This window comes from Bos taurus, chromosome 18, assembly GCF_002263795.3.
Source record: "Bos taurus isolate L1 Dominette 01449 registration number 42190680 breed Hereford chromosome 18, ARS-UCD2.0, whole genome shotgun sequence".
Lineage (NCBI taxonomy): Eukaryota > Metazoa > Chordata > Mammalia > Artiodactyla > Bovidae > Bos > Bos taurus.
The window spans coordinates 19,644,508-19,669,338 of record NC_037345.1 but is presented as its reverse complement, the minus strand read 5'-3'; the positions used below and the strand labels follow the sequence as shown (position 1 = coordinate 19,669,338).

General features: G+C 44.6%; 1 protein-coding gene across 3 annotated transcripts in view; it reads right to left on the bottom strand.

The window, feature by feature from the left end:
• Positions 1–5,816: 5,816 nt before the first annotated feature.
• Positions 5,817–24,831, bottom strand: part of LOC101906490 (uncharacterized) — a 102,857-nt gene continuing 83,842 nt past the window's right edge. For 2 of the 3 annotated variants that reach the window (XR_009491298.1, XR_009491301.1), the window contains 2 exons: positions 8,996–9,096; positions 5,817–8,279 (listed from right to left, as the gene is read on the bottom strand). The gene's annotated coding sequence lies outside the window, so the exon portion shown is untranslated. Of the gene's footprint in view, positions 8,280–8,995; positions 9,097–23,804; positions 24,725–24,831 lie in introns of those variants that run through there. The other variant, XR_003030333.2, reaches the window with a different exon arrangement.

The window sequence follows — 24,831 nt, the reverse complement described above, 5'->3', positions numbered from 1 at the left end:
ACTCTACCCTGGCCCAGCCCCCTCGCTGGTGTTGTTCAGTCGCTAAGTCATGTCCGACTCTTTGTGACCCCAAGGACTACAGCATTCCAGGCTTCCTTGTCCCTTACTATCTCCCAGAGTTTGCTCAAATTCATGTCTATTGAGTCAGTGCTCCCTCTCCCCAAACCATCCCACCCAAGGCCAGGTTCACTTTCAAAGCCACTTCCATTGTTCTAACCATGAGATGCCCCAGAAAATCACATGCTTCCCATCCAAAGCAGATGTGTTAGTCTACGCAGGCTGCCGTACCAAACACCACAGACTGGATGACTTAAATTTATTTCTCACAGTTCTGGAAGCTAGGAGTCCAAAATCAAGGTGTCAGCAGGTTTGGCTTCTTCCAAAGTCTCTCTCCTTGGCTTCTAGATGGCCATCTTCTCCCTGTGTCTTCACATAGTCTTACCTCCTTTCTGTCTGTGTCCGAATTTCTTCTTCTTACAAGGACACCTGTCAGATTGGATTAGAGCCCACCCTATGATCTTATATTGACTGAATTACTGTACCCCTTTAAAGGCCCTATCTCTAATACAGCCACATCCTGAGGTGCTGAGAGTTAAGACTTTAACACATGAATTTGGAGGATATGACAGGAGAGAAAACAGTTTCAGCGAAATGCCATGAGTTTATAAGTCATCTGTCGATTCTTTGGTCCATTGGGATCAACCACCTGGATTTACATTGCCTCTTATCCCTCTCCTGTCTCCTCTTCTACTCTCTAAATCTCGACATATTAGAGACTTTCACATTTCTCATGATACTATATGTTCTCTTTACAGCTGAAATTAAAGTAAATTTAATGCATCCTTCTAAGTGCAGGAGATGAGCCCTGGAAAATATTGCTATCACATCTGATATGGGAACGAATTATCTTCTGAGTTGCACCAATTAATTAGCTCAGTGAATAGCAATCATCAGTCCTGATGGACTCTTCTCTGAAACTCTCCTTATTTGATTTCCTTGAATTATCACCCAAGACAGGCTTGACAGAGGATACACAAAATATGCTGAAATTCCAAATGGACAGGGTGGCGCCAAGCCAGGCACTGTCCCCCATCAAACTCAATAACCCAAATTTATAAAACCCAGAGAGAGGGCTGAAGCAGACATGGAGAAGTGAGGATGGACAGGAGTAGAGGAGTCCCTGGTTTAGAAACCAGCCCAGGTCATCACAACGGGAGAGACAACAGTAGACTCGCCCCTCCCTCAAGCCTGGTCATCTTCCAGGAGGGGCTGTTCAGAAGTGGTCTCCTCCGTGGTCGCAGTGATAGAAGGAGCCAAGGACAGCCCCCGACTGATACAGTGGTAACCAGCTTTCAGGAAACACAGACTCTAAAATCATATGGTGTTAGAGGGGTGTCCCTGGGGAACTGTTTGCATGACTAGAGTCATTATTTTAAAAGCTTTCTCCAAGTTCCTGTGGACAATGCCCACAATATAATTTTACCAGTGTCCTCCTATTCTGAGTCAAAGCCTCTATGTGTGCTGTGGGCAGAGCCCACTAACCTTTGGTGACCCTTGGGTACATTAGAAAGACCCCCTCCCTGGGCTCATCCCTTCCCCATCACCACCGTATAGACAAAATGGTGCCCCATCCATCCAGCAGGGGATGCCGCCCAGGGCTAATGCAGTCTCTCGATCAGTGCTTGGTCCATAGAAAGTACTGTACCCTGGCTGTCATTATGTATTCACTCTACACTCCCGGAGGATGCCTCTCCTGTTCACCTTTGCCCAACACAGAGACTGGCACAGAACCAGGGCAACTGAAGAAAACACGTAGGTCCCAGCCAGAGGGAACTGTCATACTCGCATCAATTAGGAACCAGGATTTGGTTTCCCAAGATGTATAATAAGGGAGCTACCTATCCCACAGTGACCCTCATTTCATACACTCCAACCGTAGAACAAGGGAACTCTGCTATGTGTAAAAAGCCAGTCTCCAAAGGTTACATACTGAAGCATTCCATTTACATACTACTCTTGAAATGACAAAAGTACAGACATGGTTTCATGTACTTTAATACACGAAACTGTCACATTTCCAACAATGTCCTCCCTCGCCCACCCTCCTCTGTGCTTTCATAGGGTTGCATCTAATCCATCACTCTCCACGCCACGGCCTAATCCACTGTCTGACCCCAGGGTAGGTAGAAATATCAGCCTGTTGAACAAATAAATGAATGAGCGTATTGTGCATCCAGATAAGGAAAGCGGATAGAAGGCCAGGAATTATAGGTAGCCTAGACCAGAGATTTAGAGAAAAGTCTCAACAGTTTAGATGGCGGAACTTCCCTGGTGGTCCAGTTGTGAAGAATCCAAGTTGTCATGCAGGGGACACAGGTTCGATCCATTCCAGGTCAGGAAACTAAGATCCCACATGCCTGGGAGCAACTGAGCCCGTGCACCACAATGACTGAGCACACAAGCTGGACCCTGAGAGCCACAGCCAGAGAGTCCACACACCACAACCAGGGAGTCCATGTGCTGCCACAAAAGATCCCACGTGCAATCCAATGTAGCCAAATAAATCAATATTAAAAACGAAAACTCACAAGGCAAATCCAAAGTGCCTGCGTGTGAACTGAAGTTTCAGAGTTTGCATCTAGGAGTTCTGTTTAGATTCACATCATCCAAGAGCTGAAACAAATCTGAAGAAATCATCTGGAGATAAAACTCCAGCGTTTGGACCAGGATCAGTGCTTAACAAATGTTTACTGAAAGAATGGGAGGCAAAATCAGATGATGAGTGGAAACGAATACAAGAATTTAATCAAGATTGACTCCTTTACCTCTGATGAGACTGTCAATTGACCCTCTGAAAGTAAGGGAGATTTTATTCATTTATTTGCTTACTTAATATGCATCAGGCTTTGCTCTCTGTGCTTCACCTAAGTAAACTAGCTTAACATTCCCTTAACTAGCCCTGGAAGGTGGTGTCATTATTATCCCTGCTCACAGAGGAAGTACCTAAGATCAGAGAGGTAAGTGTCTTGCCAAAGATCACACAGCTAAAAAAGGAACAAAGCCACAATTTATGTGGCAGTCTGGATAGGAGGTGGGGTGGGGGAGAATGAATACATGTAGATGTACGGCTGAGTCCTTTGCTGTCCACCTGAAATTATCACAACACTGTTAATCAGCTATATGCCAGTAAAAAACTCAAAAAAACCAAAGCCAGTCTTCAACCCCAGACATTTCAGCTCTGGGAAACCATGCTGCAATTTCAATAGGGAGGCTAACACAGCACCCAAGGGCTTAAGGGGACATGACTACATGTCCGTGTAGATGGACATCCCATCTATCTACGCCAGTTAGCTCAGACCAGCTGCCCTGAGACAGTGCCCAGAGGCCAAGGTGGCCTGTTTTGAGTTAACAGGTTCTGTTTGGGGACCTCACCATCAAGTCCCCCAATACTGCCACGCCTCCTCTGAGCCTGGGGCTCGACTCTCTAAAGTATCTTTGAGTCTTTTGAGTCTTCAGTGTCTTTCACTTCTGGTCTCCCAGAAAAAGCCCCTACTCGGCTCCTTCCCAAGGCCTCGTGCGAAAACGACAGATAGGTCTGTCCTTAGACCAGGGGTAGCCAACAGTAGTGGCCACGGGCCACACTGGGTGGAAAAGGACTTGGGGTCACACCTAAACTCTCCAGGAAACTCAGCTGGTCAGTCAGTGATGTCCCCACGAACAGAGAACTTGGGTTCTCTGTCACTGGCCTAGCATCTCAGTCAACACCATAGCTGAGGCTCCCAGTCCTTGGCTCTCTTGACCAGCTGGGCTGGAAGCCTTCCTCTTGTCACCTACTGGCAGCTAAATCATGACATCAACCAGGACATTACCTAACCAGGTTCATTTGCCCGATGCTCAGGAAGCCAAATGCTGAGCTGTTGAGAGAGGTTTATTCCTGAGACCACCAGGTGAGGAAACAGGAGTATAAGTCTCAAATCTGCCTCTCTGAAGATAGCATTGAACGATATTTATAAGATAAAGATTCCTCTGGTGGTCTGAGGCATGGAGGTAAGAAAAGTGAGGTAATTGGGGATCTGTGCAAGTGTAATTGAGCTTCATGGATCTTTCTAGGACTTGTGTGCAGAAAGTAGCAGCATCAGCATGTTCTGAGGGTACAGGTTTTGGTCACCTGATGCCAAAAACTCATTCTTTGGACACTCACCACAGGCTCAGTTGAACAGCTGTAGGCTTCCCTGGTGGCTCAGGCGGTAAAGAATACACTTGTAATGTGGAAGACCTGGGTTCAACCCCTGGGTTGGGAAGATCCCCTAGAGAAGGGAACAGCTACCCACTCCTGTATTCTGACCTGGAGAATTTCATGGACTGAGGAGCCTGGTAGGCTCTAGTTCATGGGGTCACAAAGAGTTGATTCGACTGAGTGACTTTGGTCTTCCCTCGTAGCTCAGTTGGTAAAGAATCTGCCTGCAATGCAGGAGACCCGGGCTTGATCCCTGGGTTGGGAAGATGCCCTAGTAGAGGAAATGGCAACCCACTCCAGAATCCTTGTCTGGAAAATCCCATGGGCAGAGGAGCCTGGTGGGCTGCAGACCATGGGGTTGCAAAGAGTCGGGAACAACACAGCAATGAACACTTGGACTTGTTCTCTATCAGTCAGAACTGGGCAAGAACTAGCTCCAAGTTTCTGCAAAACCCTTTGGTGATCCATCCATCATAGGTGTTGTCTTTAAAGAAGCTAGTGGGTGTTTAGTTTAAAATCAACTTAGAAGCAAACGAGGCTTTTTAAGTCTGGAGAGCCTAATCAGGTTAGCCCTCAGTTTGAAGAACTCTGCGGGTTGTGATGGAAATCCAGCTCTGAGCAAACAAAAAAGAGGAAACAACTAGTTCACATCACTGTATCATTCCAGGGCAGATTTCTCACCCTCTCCATCTCTCTTGGTTTCTTTTGTAGTAACTCACTCATGTAGGTTCTTCCCATAAAAAATGGCCACCAACGTGCTAAACATGTTCTTTATCTAGCGTTTCAGCCAAAGTCTCAGACTTGAATCTCATTGGCCACATTGACCCATGTGAGTTGGGTCACATGACCATCCCTAAACCAACCACAGTGGCATGCCTGGGAAAATGACTGGCCCTGAAATGGATGGGGATTTGGGAGTGAGGTCAATTCCCACTAACTCCCTGTGAACTTGGAGGGGAAGAGGGCTGGTTCTCCAAAGGAAACGTGTGGTGATTTTTTCAGAATCAGAATGGATTCTGCCTCAAACATATCAGGTATCTACCACGACTCCCCAGTACTTGCCCTCATTCAATGAATAAATTTAGTTCTCAGACGTCTCTCCTGTCCTATTCCCTGGTGTGGCCTGTTCCTGCAGAACCATTAGAAGTTCAATGTAGTCTTTTCTGAGAAGGAAAATGCTGCTCATGCTTTTGAAGGGGTCCTGGATCCTGGTCATCTGTGTGTCTTTACTCCTTTTCTCTATGGTGACATCAGTAGCTCGCTAGAGCTGTCTCCTTTCCAGTACCTACCACAGGAAGAGAGGCCAGGGGTCAAAGGCCATGCCACTGCAACCAACACCCTTACAGGAGGGGAAAGATCATACAAAAGGGAAATCCCAGCATGCCCCTGGTGCCACCACTCTTGTATGCACTTTTCCTCCTCTGTCACTGCCACCACCCAACTCTCCTGCCGAGCTCCCCATGGGAAGAGCCCCAAGGGAATGAGACACTGGGCCTGAGAAGTGGGGCTAGACTATTTTATGGCAGATTGCGAATCAATTTCAGCTGGTGCAGGGGGCATAGGAAGCCCTGTGGACGCCTGAGAGGGAGCGTGATGAAACATTATTTTCATCAGCATTTTATGGAAGAAGTTTTCATGGGCTGGATAAGAGTACAGAGTCCCAAAAACTAGTTAGTCAACCAACAATACCGGTCTTCCACTCTGGGTTTCTTCCCATAGACCTCAGTCCTGAGAAGGTAAGTTGTTCGCTGGCTCACGTCAGAAAGGAGTTCTGAAACTTGACATGTATTTTTTTTATTATGGAAATTTTTAGATATAATCAAAATGTAGAGAATCATCTGATAAACCACCCCCCTCCCCCGGGACCCATGACTGGGCTTCAACCATTATTAATGCAGGGCTCCTTTTGTTTCATCTATAGCCCTGCCCATCCCCTTTCCAGCCTGGATTACTTTGAAGCTAATCCAGACTTCATATATCCTTAAGATGTTCATATTGTAAGTGCCCCCAGAAGATCTGGAGCTTCTATTCTGTTTGAGAAGAAAGGAATCTGGCCTGTTATTACTACGTCATGCAGACAAGGAGATATTGTCCTTCCTCCTCCACAAACCATGGCCCCACTCTCCTTATTTGATATTATACTTCACCTCTTTATGAGAGGAAAATTGCAACTCCAGTTTTCTCGTCTGGAAATGCTCTCAGCTGGAGTGATTACAATGTTATCTCCCTGGGTTCCCCCCCGCCACCACTCCACTGCCCTCATGCTGCCATCTTGCCCATCCCCAGCTCTGTCCACTCTCTGGGTCTGAAGCCTGGTTTTCTAGCCTGCTCCCCACTCCCTCTGACCTGATTTTTGGGTGCCTCTCCCTTGTTCCCCACAATAGATAAACAGGGAACCATGAAAGCCTGAACCCCACCCCCCCTTTCCCATTTCCTGCACCCAGCACAGAACCATCTCTCTTCCCATGTACCATACCAACCTGCCAGTTGCTGCGCATCCTGGAATCAAAGGGAGAATTGGGGCTTCTGATCTAAACACGGGCTGACCTTGCACGTTCCCACATGTTATCTCTGGCCCAGCAATACTCCTTGAATAATTAATCAATGCAAAAGAAAGTTGAGGAGAAAAAAAAAACCACAATGAAAATTATGATTATTACTTAAAGAGCTGGAGAAAGATAGCGAGGTCCTTCTAAAGTTACAACACCATCTTTAGCAGCTGCAGGGTACATTAAAGCGAGGGGCCGGGGGAGGAAAGATAGGGTATATTTCAAAGCTGACGGCTGCAGTAACAAAACGCGAGGGGGGTGTTGTGTGGAATACGCCAAGTGTTTGAAGTGGACAAGATTTCTAGCATGTTGCCTTGATGCCTGTACATACTTAATAACAGATGTTTGGTCTCTCTTGGCAGATAATTGTCCTGCTGTAAGGTTGACTTGACCTGCCTGAGCGATCCGGCTTCGAACACCCCAGCAGTAACAAACGAGCCCAGCTTCTCTCTGTTTTACTAGCGGAATGCGCAGCCACGCTTCCTTTTAAGCACATAATTACTCGGTGGCAACTGAAGCCCATCCATCCCCTCTCCTAATGGCCACGGAGCCATTCGGCCATAATTTATGGGGACAGGGTTCAAAGTTTTAATAATATTTGGATAATATCATTGCCCACACGTCGGTGGCGTCGTGATGAATAGAAGGAGAGTGGGCTGATTTTGATTCCATGCATGACAGTGCGAGCCTTAACGACTGGGTGCCCCACATGGCCTTTATGGAAACTGCCACCAGACCATCGGCTCATGAATTATAGATCTGGGCATGAAGGATTATAAACAGCAGTGGGGATCACACAGGGACGCTTGTTCATGAGGAACTGTCCTGTTAGTGCCTCTTCCTTATGCAGATAAATGAATTGCAGGGAATACCAAAACGGCGTAAATAAACCCTTAGTGGATAACAGATTAGCACATCAACATAAAAAACCCAGTGCCGGGGCCTGCTCGGGGATATTTATGTTTATACTCTCTGCTCAAGTGGCTCCCTGGTTTTTTGGCTTCTTCCTGCTCACCTCATAACTCCCACATCCTAACGGCACCTCTGGGCGTGTTTCTCGGATGCTCTGCGGAGCCCATTGGCATCATACACAAGTTTGCTCAAAGAATCACCTTGGGGCAGGCTGAGGGATAAAAGACGCTCATCCAGTTCAAGACAGCCTTGATCAGAATTGCCTTGGTGGAGCTGCAGGATGACCTCCAAACTCAGGCTGTTGTTGCATGCTGTTGTTGTTTAGTTGCTTAGTCTCGTGTCCGACTCTTTTGCGACCCCATGGACTGTAGCCTGCCAAGTTCCTCTGTCCATGGGATTTTCCAGGCAAGAATACTGGAGTGAGCTGCCATGCCCTCCTCCAGGGGATCTTCCTAAGTCAAAGATCGGATCCACATCTCCTGCATTGGCAGGTGGATTCTTTACCGCTGAGCCATCAGGGAAGCCCATGAATTCAGGCTACATACAGGCAAATGCTGACAAGAAGAGGTAGCATGTATCCCCTGGGAAACAAAAAGAAGGGAGGGGGTCTCAGCCATAAGCCTTAAAGACGATCAAGTTCAACCCATACCACCGCCAGAGAGCAGGTGGCAAAAGCAAGCCTGAGAAGGGGAGGAACTCCCCCTAAATGATATAACTTTGTTGCCAAGTCAAGATTCCTGACTCCTAAGTGTTGCCCCAGGCTGCCTTATCTGGCCTGAGTTTTCTCTCCCTTAAATGTAAGCTTTCAACATCAGCCTCAAATGATAGTGTTAAGACTGAAACAATCTCTGCCAACTTCCTCCTGTTCATCTAGACTGACTCACCCTGAACTTTGACAAGGTTCGTGTGCCGTGAGCAAGTGTTGAATTTACACACTCGATATCCATTTAATCTGAAGGATTTATTTGGAAAGAACAGCAATTATAACTACACCTCAGAATAACTAGGAAATGACACATTTAAATGTCTTTAAATAGCTTACTGGCATTCTAAATAGCTCTCCCCTACGCCCAGGTACTGATCTTGAGTTGTCATTTGCCTGGGCCTTTTCACAAGAGACCAGGAACAGGTGGAAGCAGGTTTCAAACATCCCAGCTTCTTTCTCTACTCTGAGGCATTGTGTGCTGTGCTTTCTGCTTTCCAGAGCACCTAAAGAAATGTTATCTTTTTTCTTATACCAGGAGAAAGAAGGTAGGAGAAAGGCAATTTATCCAGCCCCAACATTTTAAAAACTTACCACACGGGGATTTCTCTGGTAGTCTGGTGTGCTTCCACTGCAGAGGGCATGGGTTCAATCCCTGGTCGGGGAACCAAGATCCCACATTCAGTTCAGCATGGCTGAAAAGCCAAACAAAATTATCAAAAATTAACTTTGGGAGGTTCACAGTTTTAAGACATTTAACACATACACAGATTCCTGTAGCCACCAACATGGTTGGGATACAGAATAGCACTATCATACCTAAGTCTCCTGCTGTTTTTCAAAAAGTCAAATCTTCTCCCAGCTCCTAATCCCTAATCCCCATCAAGCACTGATCTGATCTACATCACTTTTTTTCCCTGTCTTCTGGGAATGTCATATAAATGGAATGATATAGTGCTCCTCCTTTGGAGACTGTCTTCTTTCACCTGCATAATGTCTTTGAGTTCCATCCCAGTGGTTGTCTGTATATAGTACAGTCTCTCTCTCTCTCTCTTTTTTTTTTTTTTCTGAGTCATATTCAAACGCACACCGGACATAGAGTTGGGATACACCAGACACTTTCTGGGATGATAGTAATGGCTGGCAGCCATGAAACCTAGTATATTCATCTTAGTATTTTCTTACAGTGACTCATTTAATCTCTCAGCAAACCAGTGGGTCAACTACCAGCATTGTCCATTTTGCAGACAAGACAACCAAGCAGTAGAAAGGTGACATAGATTGTCCAAGGTCACACAACAGGTATTTTCAAGAATCACTTAGAAGGTTAGAACTGAGTCCAGTCTTGTATTCCATACTGGGAGGTCATAATTGTAAATGTTTCTGGAGGGAGATGAGACATTTTAATCTCCAAGGAAGTGTGAAAAGCTGTTAGCATTCCATTCCCCCAAGCAGGCTATGCTGAGGATTGAGGACAACTGACATGACCAGAAGAAAAACAAGAAAAGGGGGCCAAACACTCTCTCCCTGTATACAAGTAGCTAAGGCCTGCTTACAGAGTTCACACCCACCTACCCAGACCCCAGGAGAAAACCAGACTTGATGTGAATACAGTGGCTGATAAACAGGATACATCCCAACCTCTGTTCATCCTCCCTGGTCTCAGGGGTTGGAACCAGAACCAGACCTGAGAATTTGAAGTTACTTACTACGAACCCCAGGGCTGTCAACCTCAGGCCTCCAGAAGGGCAATCATCAATCACCAACCTTCTTACCTGGCCTGAGTTGCTCCTTCTGACTTTATTAATAGAACCATAATTGCTGATAAGTGTAGATGTGGATTCCAGGTGTCAACTCATCCAATATTGCACATATGGGGAAACTGAGGCCCAGAAAGAGAATGGGCTTGCCCAAAAACACACAACACTTGAGTAGCAGATCCAGCCTATCACCTAGATCCTTTCTCCCACTCATTCACTCAGCCATCCATTCAGTCAACAAATTCTGTACTTACGACATGCCAAACACTTTTCTAGATACTGGAGACAAATGATGAATAAGACACAATATTGGCCTTCATGGAGTTGTCGTTTTGGCAGGAAGAAAGACATTAAACTAATGACCACAAAGAAGTAGATCATTTAAAACTATAATAATCCAAACAATAAAATTGCCTCAAGACTCTGAGGCAATGTGTTTCCCAATACACCTAGCTACTTCCATTTCTTAAAGGAAGAAGGGTAAAGTTTCCTGCAGTGGTAGACACCTCCACAGGCCCTCTGAATAAGGGCATGCAAAAGTATAGCTATATAGTCCCGTAGTATTTTATTATAGCTGTCCAATGCCGGCTCCCTAATTTTCAGTAACAACCTGTTGATAAGACAAAGCTGAGTCTATTGATTGCTGAGATGGAAAGCACCATGTTAACAGAGCTTGGGTAGCATCTTAAAGAGGGAAAGGCAAGGTCGTTTTTACCAAGATTCTGTACTCTGGTTTAAGGAAGGTTTTCAAAGCAGCAGGAGGGGGAATTGGTTCGAATTGGGTAAGAACCATGTTATCCATTGATGAAAACATCAAGATGATGATCTTGATGGTATGATTTCAAAGAATCTTGGGGGAATAAAGTGTTGTTGGAGGCTTTCTACTGAAACTTCATGGACTACTCCTATAATGAATAGTAAGTTTAATTGACTGGGCAAGAGAATTCATGGGATGGTAAAGTTATACTAATAAAGACAGTAGAATAGTGAAGGCATGTTAGAAGAAGGAAGAAGCTTTTGGTTCTTATAAAGTAATACCTTTGCATTATAAGCAGCCAAGAGAGGCAAAAATGATGATGGTGATGGTGATATCCACCACTCTATGTGAAATCAGTGAGTGTCAGGAAGGAGTGGGGAGATCTATTCTACAGATACTGACTCAAGCTGAGCAGAATAAAGATGCTCAGCCTGAGTTCTCTACTTTGAAGCAGGAGAGCCAGGATTCACTTGTAAGTATGTCTGCCTCTGATCATGTTCTGTGGCCACCCAGCCTAAAGAAAGGCAGATAAACATCACTTGTGAGCCCATCATGGATAACAAATTCCAACTCTTTGGTTGGTGATCATTCTTTGTCTTTTATTTTTTTCTGTGCATTTATAGACATAATTTTAGTAATAGCTCAATTATTTTTACTCAACTGTCCTTAGCTGTTTGCTCAAGTCACATTTTTCTTTCTTGCTGGGCCAAATCCACTGCTGCTTTTCTGGAAGAAAACCCTGCGAAGTTCCTTTAGAAATGACCCTTCCCTCTTCCACTCTCAGTCATGCTATTCAAATGGGGTTCACTGGGCCACCCCACTCTTGTCCTATATTAATTATCCAGGTCTGGTCATTTGGCTTGGACATGAATCAAAGTGACTGATTCTGGGAGTCATGCAGTGGAAGCTGTGCCAAGGAAAGTCTTTCTGGGACCATTGTGGGAACATGCCCACGTTTCTCTAGAATTTTAGTCATAAAGATTCAATAAGCTTAAAGTTGCCAGTGGCATTCTTTGCCATCAACTAGGGAGAGTCTTTCTGGAACTGAAGCTCAGAAAGAAGAAAGCAAGGCCAACATACACTGTTCTGAAAAGTTGACTGAGTTTCTGGATCTAGCTATGCCTGAAACTCCATGAACTCTTTTGGACAATGCCAGCATAGAAACCAATAAATTCCTTTTATGGTTTAAACTAGTGTGAGTCAGATTCTAACCAATAAACCTAAAATCCACAGGCTTTTCTCAGTTATTCTAAATCCTTGAACCTCATACCCAAGGCTGGACAGTTGGGTTACAACCCTGAAATTCTCAGCAATTCACCTTTCCATTGTAACCACCCATAGCAAACTGCTTTAACAGCTTTATTAGTTTTAAGTTTAACAGTTTATAAGGGCTTCCCTGATAGCTCAGTTGGTAAAGAATCTGCCTACAGTTCAGGAGGCCCTGGTTCGATTCCTGGGTCAGGAAGATCCACTGGAGAAGGGATAGGCTACCCACTCCAGTATTCTTGGGCTTCCTTTGTGACTCAGCTGGCAAAGAATCCACCTGCAGTATGGGAGACCTGGGTTCGATCCCTGGGTTGGGAAGATCCCCTGGAGAAGGGAAAGGCTACCCACTCCAGTATTCTGGCCTGGAGAATTCCATGGACTGTATAGTCCATGAGGTCACAAAGAGTCAGACTCGACTGAGCCATTTTCACTTTCATACTGTTCAAATCTTTCTATTCTGTATAAATTGCTCTCATTCCGATTTGTATATTCATTCCCCCAAGTCTAACTGAAGGATTTTACCTCAGACTGGAAGGTTAAAATTAAGGCTGTTCTCTTTGCAGGCTGCTACCCCACCACCACCATCTTAATCACCACCACCACCTTCCCCACCATCAACATCACCACCACATTACCACAGTCACCACCTTCATCACCACCGCCACTGTCTCCACCACCACCATCACCCCTATTACCATCAACACTGCCTCTGCCACTTCATCACCACCACCACCACCACTATCCCCACCATCCCCACCATCCCCCCCACCACCACCTGCCAGGCTGATCATGCAGCCTTTGCAAATTCCAAAAGGGCTATCAAAGCACATCTGGGGGCTTTGTAAGTTTTTTGTGCAAGTTATTTGTGTCCTCACTGGACAGAGAGCTCTTGGAGGGGAGAGACCTTCTGATTTAACACTGAACCCCAGAAAGGCCTTGCCTAGAACAAGAGCTCAGACAGGATGATGGAACATGAGATTCTGATGAAATCCTGATTCCTGCAGAGGAAACTGAGGCAAGGCTCTTAACTCACTCCTGCCCCCCTTGATGATGAGAATGATGATGATAATGGTAATGATTTTGATGACCCAGAACTTTATGCCAGTGCAAGGACCTGAGAATTTAAAAGGAAGACTGGGCAGGGCTCTAACATATAGGGAGCCCACTCAGTAGACTGCAATCTTCTTGGAGACTTGTTCCCACTCTGATTCAATCAATGCTTGGACTCCAAAGTCTTACCAAACCGGCACCATAAGTCAGCCAATGTTTGTTGTATAAAATGATCTTTATTTTCACTTATTTACCTTTTAACCTTTGAATTAAATTCCCAAGTACAGTGGTTCTCACATTTCAAAGGTGCATCAGAAATCCCCCAGAGGATTTGTTAAAACACAGTTGCTGAACCCTTACCGAGAGTTTCAGATTCAGCAGGTTGAGGGGGATCTGATGATCTGCATTTTTAACAAGTTCCCTGGTGATGCTAACCCTGCTGTCTAGGAACCCCATGTTAAGAACTGCTGCTCCCGTGAAAGGAGAATAAGAAGTCACTGGGATTGTGAATTGGGAAGTCGAGGAAGGACCATCTCCCTACTTCATCTTTTCCCATCCTGTGCCTCACATGCAAGGCCTTCCTGGGCCTTCAGGGCAAAGGTCAGAGGCCTCATCCAAGATACAGCAAGGAACCTGGAGCCGGAGCAGAGGCGGGCTCTACCTGGGGAAAAGGCAGATCCCTGGGAGCGAAGGGCCTCCCATTTAGCCAACAAACAGAAGGGGCTGAATCTGCAACCAGACCCGCTTTTTTGAGTAAACACGCTGCAGGGCCGCCTATGTAAACATGCATTGTCTACTGGAGGATTAGCAAGGCTGGGCGTTTTTTTTTTTTTTCCCCCTGTTTCCTTCTCTTCCCCCTACACCCACCGCCCCCGCCCCCCACCTTTTTTTTAAGCACTGAGAAAAGCCATTAAGGGATTAACACCCCGATTTATGAAAATGGAGAATGATAAAGGAACAATGGGGTGACAGCATTGTGTAAACGACATTGATTCATTTCAGAGACAGGACTGTTAACTGGGAGAAATGGAGAAATAAATGGGACAATGAGGAGATGCTTTTACCAGCTTGTCATTAATTAGCCGAGAGTACAATTGTTTTATTGTCCTTTTTGAAAAATACAAAATTGGTAGGAAAATACAAGCACTGAGTGAAGCGATTATTCTATGTCACGGGCTGACATCTGCTTTTCCTTTTCTCCTGAAGCTTGCCTCCGGAAGTGGTTTTTTAAGGGAGGAAAAGAAACTTGCCCCCTCCACTCAGCAGAAGGTTCTTCTGGGGTTCAGGGATGAAATAACCAACTCCACTCTCCAGTACACCTCAGATTTCTCTGCAGTGGAAGGCAGACTCACAGCTAGAAAGACCCCCTCTTGCTCCTTCATCTGGAGGGACTGAGGACTGGGAGGTGGGAGATGAGTGAGCTACCTGGAGGTCTCTGGCAGTGGGTGAGAAGGGACGACGAATTTAGGGAAAGAAAGGCAAGCTGCCAGGAGCAGCAAGGCCAGCAAAGCAGTCCCCAGTGGGCTCCACGTGCTGTGGGTTAAGTCACTTCAGTCGTGTCCCACTCCTTGCGACCCTCTGGACTGTAGTCTGCCAGGCGCCTCAGTCCATGGGATTCTCCAGGCAAGAGTACTGGAGTGGGTTGCCATGCCCTCCTCCAGAGGATCTTCCACACCAAGGGATCAAACCTGGGTCTCCTGCATCGCAAGTGGATTCTTTATGGCTGAGCCACCAGGGAAGCCCATTTGGCTCTGCAGACCAATCCTCACCTATTTCATCTGCAATTGGAAGCTGAAGCATTTGAAATAAGCCCATATTGGGATGTATATCATGAAAAAGCTTCACCAGATCAGGTGCAGTGCCGTGCTTAGTTGCTTAGTTGTGTCCGACTCTTTGCAACTGCATGGGCTGCAGCCCTCCAGGCTCCTCTGTCCATCGGATTCTCCAGGCAAGAATACTGGAGTGGGTTGCCATGCCCTTCTTCAGGGGATCTTCCCAACCCAGGGTTCGAACTCAGGTCTCCTGAATTGCAGGCAGATTCTTTACTCTCTGAGCCAGTAGGGAAGCCCGATCTCCAGATCAGGAAGTGGGCTCAAATCCTGACAGCAGTGGCTTTGCCCCAGAAAAGTGCCAGGGCCAGCGCTGTTTAGAGGAAGAATGCATGTCTCACTCAATAAGAGTTCAGGTCAGACTTCTCTGGGCTCAGAAGATCTTCTGTCAGCTTGGGATTGGGGTGGGGGAATGGATGGCCTGGGCTCAGGGCCCTGGAGACTCACTGGATGGATTCATAGTAGGTCTATGTGGACTTTTATTTTTGTTTCTGCTGGGTCTTCATTGCTGCACGGGCTTTTCTCTAGTTGTGGCGAGCTGGGGCTACTCTTCATTGCTGTGGGAGAGCTTCTCATTGCGGTGATTTCTCTTGTTGTGGAGCTCAGGCTCCAGGGCATACCAGCTCAGTAGCTGAGATCCCCAGGCTGTAGTCCACAGGCTCAGTAGTTGTAGCACACAGGCTTAGTTGCTCTGTGGTATGTGAGATCTTCCTGGACCAGGGATCAAACCCATGTTTCCTGCATCAGCACTTGGATTCTTAACCACTGAGCCACCAGGAAAGTCCCTATGTGGATTCTTGATGGAATAAGCTGAGCCCTTGCTGTCCAGATGGTCCCTACCCGGCCGGCCTAGAGGAGATGCAGCTGAGGAGAAGAGCCGGGCTGCCTGGGTCTGTTTCCCAGTTGCCTCTCCTTTTCTAAGGGCCATGTGTAAATCTGAGTATCTCACATTTAGATCCTAACCTGTCAAACATAGAAAAGTTGGCCAACTGTGACTAATTCTAGAAAGAGTCAAACAATCACACAAGGGTTAATAGTACTTATTTAAGAAAAAAAAAAAAAAGGAGCTCCCAGAAACAGTGTGCCTGGCAAAGAAACTGTAAACAGCTTTCCCATTGTTCTTGCCTCTATGACTACTGGCCATTGTTTGGCCTTCAATCTGGAAATGCTATACATATAAATATCACCATCTTTATAGTATTGTATCTTTACAGGCAAAGATAAAACAATGGACCTTTGCATCTCTAAGCTTTATGTTTATATAAAGATATCTTTATTCGGGAAGATTGTGTATGGTGTGTCTCACATATAAATGTTGAGCCTTCTCAGACTTTCCTCCATTCACACCATATTCAGGGTCTTCTGTGTGCCAGGCACTGCTCCAGTGGTGGGCATACAACAGTGAACAAACAAGAAATCTCCCCCACTCTCACCCCCTATAGAATTCACATGTCTGTCTGTGGAAACAGAAAATGAATATGAAATAGAAATAGGTCACATAAAAATTAGCGCTGTGGAGAAAAGTGAAGCAGATCTGGGGTAGGGAAGAGGGTTATTTTATGTGAGGGAGTCAAGGGAAAGGCTCACTGATAAGGTGCCAGTGGAGCACACCCCTGAGCTGGCAGCCTTGCAGGACAGAGTGTTCCAGGCAGCCCACAGAGCATGTGCAAAGGCCCAGAGGCAGGAGTGTACTTCATGGGTTCGAGGCACAGAAAGAACTAAGTTGGAGGAGTGAGAAAAAGGGACAGAGTCCAAGACAAGGTCATTTTAAGGGCATTGGCATTTACTGGGAGGGTGACAGGGACCGCTGAATTGGCTGTGAGCAGAGGAGCAATGTGATTCAATGTTTGCATCAACAAGACCATGCTGGCTTCAATGGGTAGAATAGACCAAAGATTGTGTGTATACGGAAGATGCTCACCTAGACCACTTATTTCAGGCACCTACAGGGGTGAAATAAAGACTGACTTTATTTTCTTGGGCTCCAAAATCACTGCAGATGGTGACTGCAGCCATGAAATTAAAAGACGCTCACTCACTGGAAGAAAAGCTATGACTAATCTAGACAGTGTATTAAAAAGCAGAGAGATATTACTTTGCCGACAAAGGTCCATCTAGTAAAAGCTATGGTTTTTCCAGTAGTCATGTATGGATGTGAGAGTTGGACCATAAAGAAGGCTAAATGCTGAAGAATTGATGCTTTTGAGGTGTTGTGTTGGAGAAGACTCTTGAGAGTCCCTTGGACAGCAAAGAGATCAAATAAGTCAATCTTAAAGGAAATCCATCCTGACTATTCATTAGAAGGACTGATGCTGAAGCTGAAGCTGAAGCTCTAATACTTTGGCCACCTGATGCAAAGAGCCAACTCATTAGAAAAGACCCCGATACTGGAAAAGATTGGAAGGCAGGAGGAGAAGGGGATGACAGAGGATGAGATAGTTGGATGGTGTCACTAATCAACGGACAGGAGTTTGAGCAAGCTCTGGGAAATGGTGAAGGACAGGAAAGCCTGGTGTGCTGCAGTCCATGGGGTCGCAAAGAGTCTGACACGACTGAGTGACTAAACACAGCAACAACAGGGGCCAAACAGGTGATGAAGGGAATGAATTCTGGAGAATGGTCGGAAGCGTGGCCAACAGGAGGCTGCCTGCTGATGTCAAGGGGCAACTATTCCTCACTTCCTCCTGCTTGTTGAACTTGAAAGATTTGAACATGGAGTAGCCATATCTTGTCATCTTAAAGTAAGGCTGCATTTCCTAGTGAATGCTCCTGATTTGAAAGCTTTTACAGTTAAACAATGAAAACTTGAAGCCTGACAAGCCACCAGTTTATACTCTTTCCTGAATCTCTTATCAGGCAAAGAGAACTCATACAAAAAATCTTCTTACCATTTATTATCTGGCTGCCAGGAAGCTCAAGGATAAGTTTAATTTTAAAGCACTGTGACTATATTGCATAAAATTCATGGCAAAATTATCTCCTCCCTTCTCCTACTTCTCATACTTTAATATGATTTTTAAATGTTCAATTAAAAACCATGTGCTTCTTATTATGAGCAACCTCAAAATATGTTATGTGAGGAATAAATTCTAAGTAACCACTTCAGTATTCTTGCCTTGAGAACCCCATGAACAGGATGAAAAGGCAAAATGATAGGATACTGAAAGAGGAACTCCCCAGGTCAGTATGTGCCCAATATGCTACTGGAGATCAGTGGAGAAATGACTCCAGAAAGAATGAAGGGATGGAGCCAAAGTAAAATCAATACCCAGCTGTGGATGTGACTGGTGATAGAAGCAAGGTCTGATGCTGTAAAGAGCAATATTGCATAGGAACCTGGAATGTCAGGTCCATGAATCAAGGCAAATTGGAAGTGGTCAAACAGGAGATGGCAAGAGTGAATGTCGACATTCTAGGAATCAGCGAACTCAAATGGACTGGAATGGGTGAATTTAACTCAGATCACCATTGTATCTACTACTGCGGCAGGAATCCCTCAGAAGAAATGGAGTAGCCATCATGGTCAGCAAAAGAGTCCGAAACACAGTACTTGGACGCAATCTCAAAAACGACAGAATGATCTCTGTTCATTTCCAAGGCAAACCATTCAATATCACAGTAATCCAAGACTAAGCCCCAACCAGTAACGCAGAAGAAGCTGAAGTTGAACAGTTCTATGAACACCTACAAGATCTTTTAGAACTAACACCCAAAAAGGATGTCCTTTTCATTATAGGAGACTGGAATGCAAAAGTAGGAAGTCAAGAAACACCTGGACAGGCAAATTTGGCCTTGGAATACGGAATGAAGCAGGGCAAAGACTAATAGAGTTTTGCCAAGAAAATGCACTGGTCATAACAAACACCCTCTTCCAACAACACAAGAGAAGACTCTATACATGGACATCACCAGATGGTCAACACCAAAATCAGATTGATTATATTCTTTGCAGCCGAAGATGGAGAAGCTCTATACAGTCAGCAAAAACAAGACCAGGAGCTGACTGTGGCTCAGATCATGAACTCCTTATTGCCAAATTCAGACTGAAATTGAAGAAAGTAGAGAAAACCACTAGACCATTCAGGTATGACCTAAATCAAATCCCTTATGATTATACAGTGGAAGTGAGAAATAGATTTAAGGGCCTAGATCTGATAGAGTGCCTGATGAACTATGGAATGAGGTTCATGACATTGTACAGGAGACAGGGATCAAGACCATCCCCATGGAAAAGAAATGCAAACAAGCAAAATGGCTGTCTGGGGAGGCCTTACAAATAGCTGTGAAAAGAACAGAAGTGAAAAACAAACAGGAAAAGGAAAGATATAAGCATCTGAATGCAGAGTTCCAAAAAGTAGCAAGGAGAGATAAGAAAGCCTTCCTCCGCCATCAATGCAAAGAAATAGAGGAAAACAACAGAATGGGAAAGACTAGAGATCTCTTCAAGAAAATTAGAGATACCAAGGGAACATTTCATGCAAAGATGGGCTCGATAAAGGACAGAAATGGTATGGACCTAACAGAAGCAGAAGATATTAAGAAGAGATGGCAAGAATACACAGAAGAACTGTACAAAAAAGATCTTCACGACCCATATAATCACGATGGTGTGATCACTGACCTAGAGCCAGACATCCTGGAATGTGAAGTCAAGTGAGCCTTAGAAAGCATCACTATGAACAAAGCTAGTGGAGGTGATGGAATTCCAGTTGAGCTATTCCAAATCCTGAAAGATGATGCTGTGAAAGTGCTGCACTCAATATGCCAGCAAATTTGGAAAACTCAGCAGTGGCCACAGGACTGGAAAAGTCAGTTTTCATTCCAATCCCAAAGAAAGGCAATGCCAAAGAATGCTCAGACTACCACACGATTGCACTCATCTCACACGCTAGTAAAGTAATGCTCAAAATTCTCCAAGCCAGGCTTCAGCAATATGTGAACTGTGAACTTCCAGATGTTCAAGCTGGTTTTAAAAAAGGCAGAGGAACCAGAGACCAAATGGCCAACATCCACTGAGTCATGGAAAAAGCAAGAGAGTTCCAGAAAAACATCTATTTCTGCTTTATTGACTATGCCAAAGCCTTTGACTGTGTGGATCACAATAAACTGGAAAATTTTGAAAGAGATGGGAGTACCAGACCACCTGATCTGCCTCTTGAGAAATTTGTATGCAGGTCAGGAAGCAACAGTTAGAACTGGACATGGAACAACAGACTGGTTCCAAATAGGAAAAGGAGTACGTCAAGACTATATATTGTCACCCTGCTTATTTAACTTATATGCAGAGTACATCGTGAGAAACGCTGGACTGGAAGAAGCACAAGCTGGAATCAAGATTGCCGGGAGAAATATCAATAACCTCAGATATGCAGATGACACCACCCTTATGGCAGAAAGTGAAGAGGAACTCAAAAGCCTCTTGATGAAAGTGAAAGTGGAGAGTGAAAAAGTTGCCTTAAAGCTCAACATTCAGAAAATGAAGATCATGGCATCTGGTCCCATCACTTCATGGAAAATAGATGGGGAAACAGTGCAAACAGTGTCAGACTTTACTTTTTTGGGCTCCAAAATCACTGCAGATGGTGACTGCAGCCATGAAATTAAAAGACACTTACTCCTTGGAAGAAAAGTTATGACCAACCTAGATAGCATATTCAACAGCAGAGACATTACTTTGCCAACAAAGGTCCATCTAGTCAAGGCTATGGTTTTTCCTGTGGTCATGTATGGATGTGAGAGTTGGAGTGTGAAGAAGGCTGAGCACCGAAGAATTGATGCTTTTGAAGTGTGGTGTTGGAGAAGACTCTTGAGAGTCCCTTGGACTGCAAGGAGATCCAACCAGTCCATTCTGCAAGAGATCAGCCCTGGGATTTCTTTGGAAGGAATGATGCTAAAGCTGAAACTCCAGTACTTTGGCCACCTCATGCGAAGAGTTGACTCATTGGAAAAGACTCTGATGCTGGGAGGGATTGGGGGCAGGAGGAGAAGGGGCCGACAGAGGATGAGATGGCTGGATGGCATCACTGACTCGATGGACATGAGTCTGAGAGAACTCCGGGAATTGGTGATGGACAGGAAGGCCTGGCATGCTGCGATTCATGGGGTTGCAAGGAGTAGGACACGACTGAGCGACTGAACTGAACTGAACTGAAACTAGGCTATAAGATAAAAGCTACTGTGATGATACTTTTATAACCAAGTATTATAGGTGTTCAGGAAAAAAAAAAAAAAAGATTGTGAAAGCATGTGTGCATGTGTGTGAAGTTGCTTCAGTTGTGTCCAGCTCTTTTGCAGCCCCATGGACTGTGGCCCACCAGGCTCCTCTGTCCATGGGAGTCTCCAGGCAAGAATGCTGGAGTGGGTTGCCATTTCCTCCTCCAGGGGATCTTCCCAACCCAGGGATGGAACACATGTCTCCTATGTCTCCTGCATTAGTAGGCGTGTTCTTTACCACTGTGCCACCTGGGAGGATACCTGTGGTAACATACCTTATTAAATGTTTGCTTATGTTTGTGAGGCTTATGCTGTCATGTCTGCAGGTTTCCCCAGGCCCAGAGCCCACTGAAATGGGCCCTGTCTCCAATATTCACACCCCCACCTCAAGGCTCAGCATGGAAACATATACACTCCCATATGTAAAATACATGGTGGCAATTTGCTGTGTGCCTCAGGGAGCTCAAAGTGCTGCCTGGTGACAGCCTAGCCGGGTGGGATGGAGTGGGAGGAGGGAGGGAGGTTCAAGAGGAAGGGGACATATGTATAGCTATGGTTGATTCGTGTCCATGTATGGCAGAAACCAATACAATATTGAAAAGCAATCATCCTTCAATTAAAACTAAATATTTTTTTTTTTAATGAATGGCAAGGTAAAAAAAAAAAGAAAAGAAAGCCCTTTGGTATATGGTAACCTCAAACTCCCAATCCCTCCTTCCTAATCCCTACGCTTTCCCCTTTGGTAACCATAAGTTTGTTCTCTCTATCCATGGGTCTCTTTCAATTTTGTACATAAGTTCATTAGTATCATTGTTTTAGATTCTACATATAAGTGATATCATAGGATATTTGTGTTTTTCTATCTGGCTTACTTCACTTAGTATTGAGTTGGCCAAAAGTTCATTTGGGTTTTTCAGTAGATATTATGAGAAAACCCAAACGACTTTTTTGGCTAACCCCATATTATAATCTCTAAATAAACTACAATAATAAATTTTTTTTAAGCCCTTTGGTTTAGTAGCTGCATTTTACAGGAAGAAACAGTAATTCCTAGATTTGAGGAGACTTCCCAGAGGCCACTTAGAGTGGACACTTCCTGGGATGCCTGAGTGTCTTCCAATCACCACCCCCACCCCGTGCCTCTTCCTCTCAGAACTGTCTTCCCACCCTCAGGGTTGACTGTATGTCATTTTCATGCTTTCTGACCCTGACGTTCTAACCAGAGGTTTTGGATCAAAGGTCAACCTCTGACCTAAGCTGGTCCAATTAACATCTCCCTCCTGGGAATGCTGAACTGCTAATAAGACACAGCAACTAAATGTGTTGACCAGAAGGTACTGGTGGGGTGCTCCTGTGAGAAGGGAGAGTGATGTAGCCTGCATACAGGAAGCATTAGAGATGCAGATTAGAGTTCCTATTGCCAGTCACTTCCTGGGCCCCTATTCCATTCCTGGGCTTTGATTCCATGATAGAGCTCTATAGAGAGTAAAAGTTTTTTTATTTTTGCTGTAAGTAAAAGAAAACTTATATAAAGTGACCTAATATGATAAAAGTATTACTGAGTGTCAGTCATGTAGCTAAAAAGTCCAGGAGTGATTCTTGACTGGTTTGGTTGCTGACCAAGGACCCAGCTTCTCTCTGTCTCTCTCTCCCATGTTTTGTGATTAGAATTCATTCTCGGAAACCACAGGGCCCTTTCCAGTTCTAGGCTTTTCTGTGGTGGTACAAAATGGCTGCAGTAGTTCCAGACCTCACACCATAAACAATGCTATCCAAAGGAAGAGAGAATCCTTTGCCCTATTCATGTTCTAGGATTCACACTCATTGGCCCAGATTAGGCCACATGCCCATTTCTGAACCAATGGACAAGGAGATAAGATATACTGTTTGGATTGAACCAATCAGGACTCTCCCTTGGGGCAGAAGGTGGAGTCTATTCCTCCAAAACCATGCTACTGATATGGGAGGAAGAATTCCCCAAAGGACAACTGGGTATTTTTAGTGGACAAGAATTAGATGTTAGACAATTAATTAGACAAGAATTAAGAAAAAACAACACAAACCAACAACATCCTAAACACTTAACAAATGATTCTTTTTTGTTTAATCTTTCTTTAGTTAATTTTTAACTTTTAACCAAAAAAATCCTATCTAAATAGGTACATTTAGTGGTAATCTTCACCTTTTACTTTCATTTATCCTAGTCATTTCTGGGAAGGCCCTGGGATACTCTTGACCAATTGAAGTAGGCAAGAAGAAAAGAAGCCAAATCTTACTCATCAGGGAGATAGAAGTTTAGTTGGGCTTGGTAAAGTTCCTTGTCTCTACAAAAACTTAACAGAAATAGACTTATTGTGACCAATAATAAGATATGAACAAGATGTGAAAGAATTATACTAGTAAAATACTGAGTTAATTCATAATATTAAAAATGCAAATCCTACATAATATTTATTTATAATAATCCATTTCAATCAAGACTTTGTTGCCTGACTCATAGTGAAGGAATCTTAGTTTAAGTCACTGTGATTTTTTTTAAAGACCATTTTGTTTTACTAGATTTCTCATATTCACATAGTGTGCACACAAATATTTGCAGAGAATAAACCTTTCAAAATCTTATTCAGTGAGAATAGTGAATAAAATTTCAAACCATCACAAACATTTAAGCCATCAATAATGCTGTATAATTTGCAGAATGGGTGTAGCTGCCCGGAAAAAAAGCCAGAAGACAATAGCCATCCACCTTTTAATAAAATGCTGAGTCACCAATGTGCCTGATGGCAGAGAACAATGTTGTATGAAGAACATAGAGGCTGAAGTCTCAAAGTCAAAGAGCAATAAAAATGTCAGACCTTTATGTGTTGAAGACACTTTCAGTTCAGTTCAGTTCAGTCGCTCGGTCGTGTTCGACTCTGCAACCCCATGAATCACAGCACGCCAGGCCTCCCTGTCCATCACCATCTCCTGGAGTTCACTCAAACTCACGTCCATCGAGTCGGTGATGCCATCCAGCCATCTCATCCTCTGTTGTCCCCTTTTCCTCCTGCTCCCAATCCCTCCCAGCATCAGAGTCTTTTCCAATGAGTCAACTCTTCCCATGAGGTGGCCAAAGTACTGGAGTTTCAGCTTTAGCATCATTCCTTCCAAAGAACACCCAGGGCTGATCTCCTTTGGAATGGACTGGTTGGGTCTCCATGTAGTCCTTAGAAGTGCCTTATCCATGGATTCTCCTTTTGTTGTTGTTTTAGTTGCTAAATCGTGTTCACTCTTTTGCAACCCTATTAACTGTAGCCCGCCAGGCTCCTCTGTCCATGGGATTTCCCAGGCAAGAATACTGGAGTGGGTAACCATTTCCTTCTTCAGGGGATCTGCCGACAGAAGACTCAAACCTGAGTCTCGTGCTTTGGCTGGCAGATTCTTTACCATCAAGCCACGAGGGATTCTTCTTTATGTTTACCCAAAAGGAATATGGGATTAAAATCATATGTAAATATGTATACAAAAATTCTTCCAACCTATTTAATTTCAAAATCCCAATGCTAAAATGCTGCC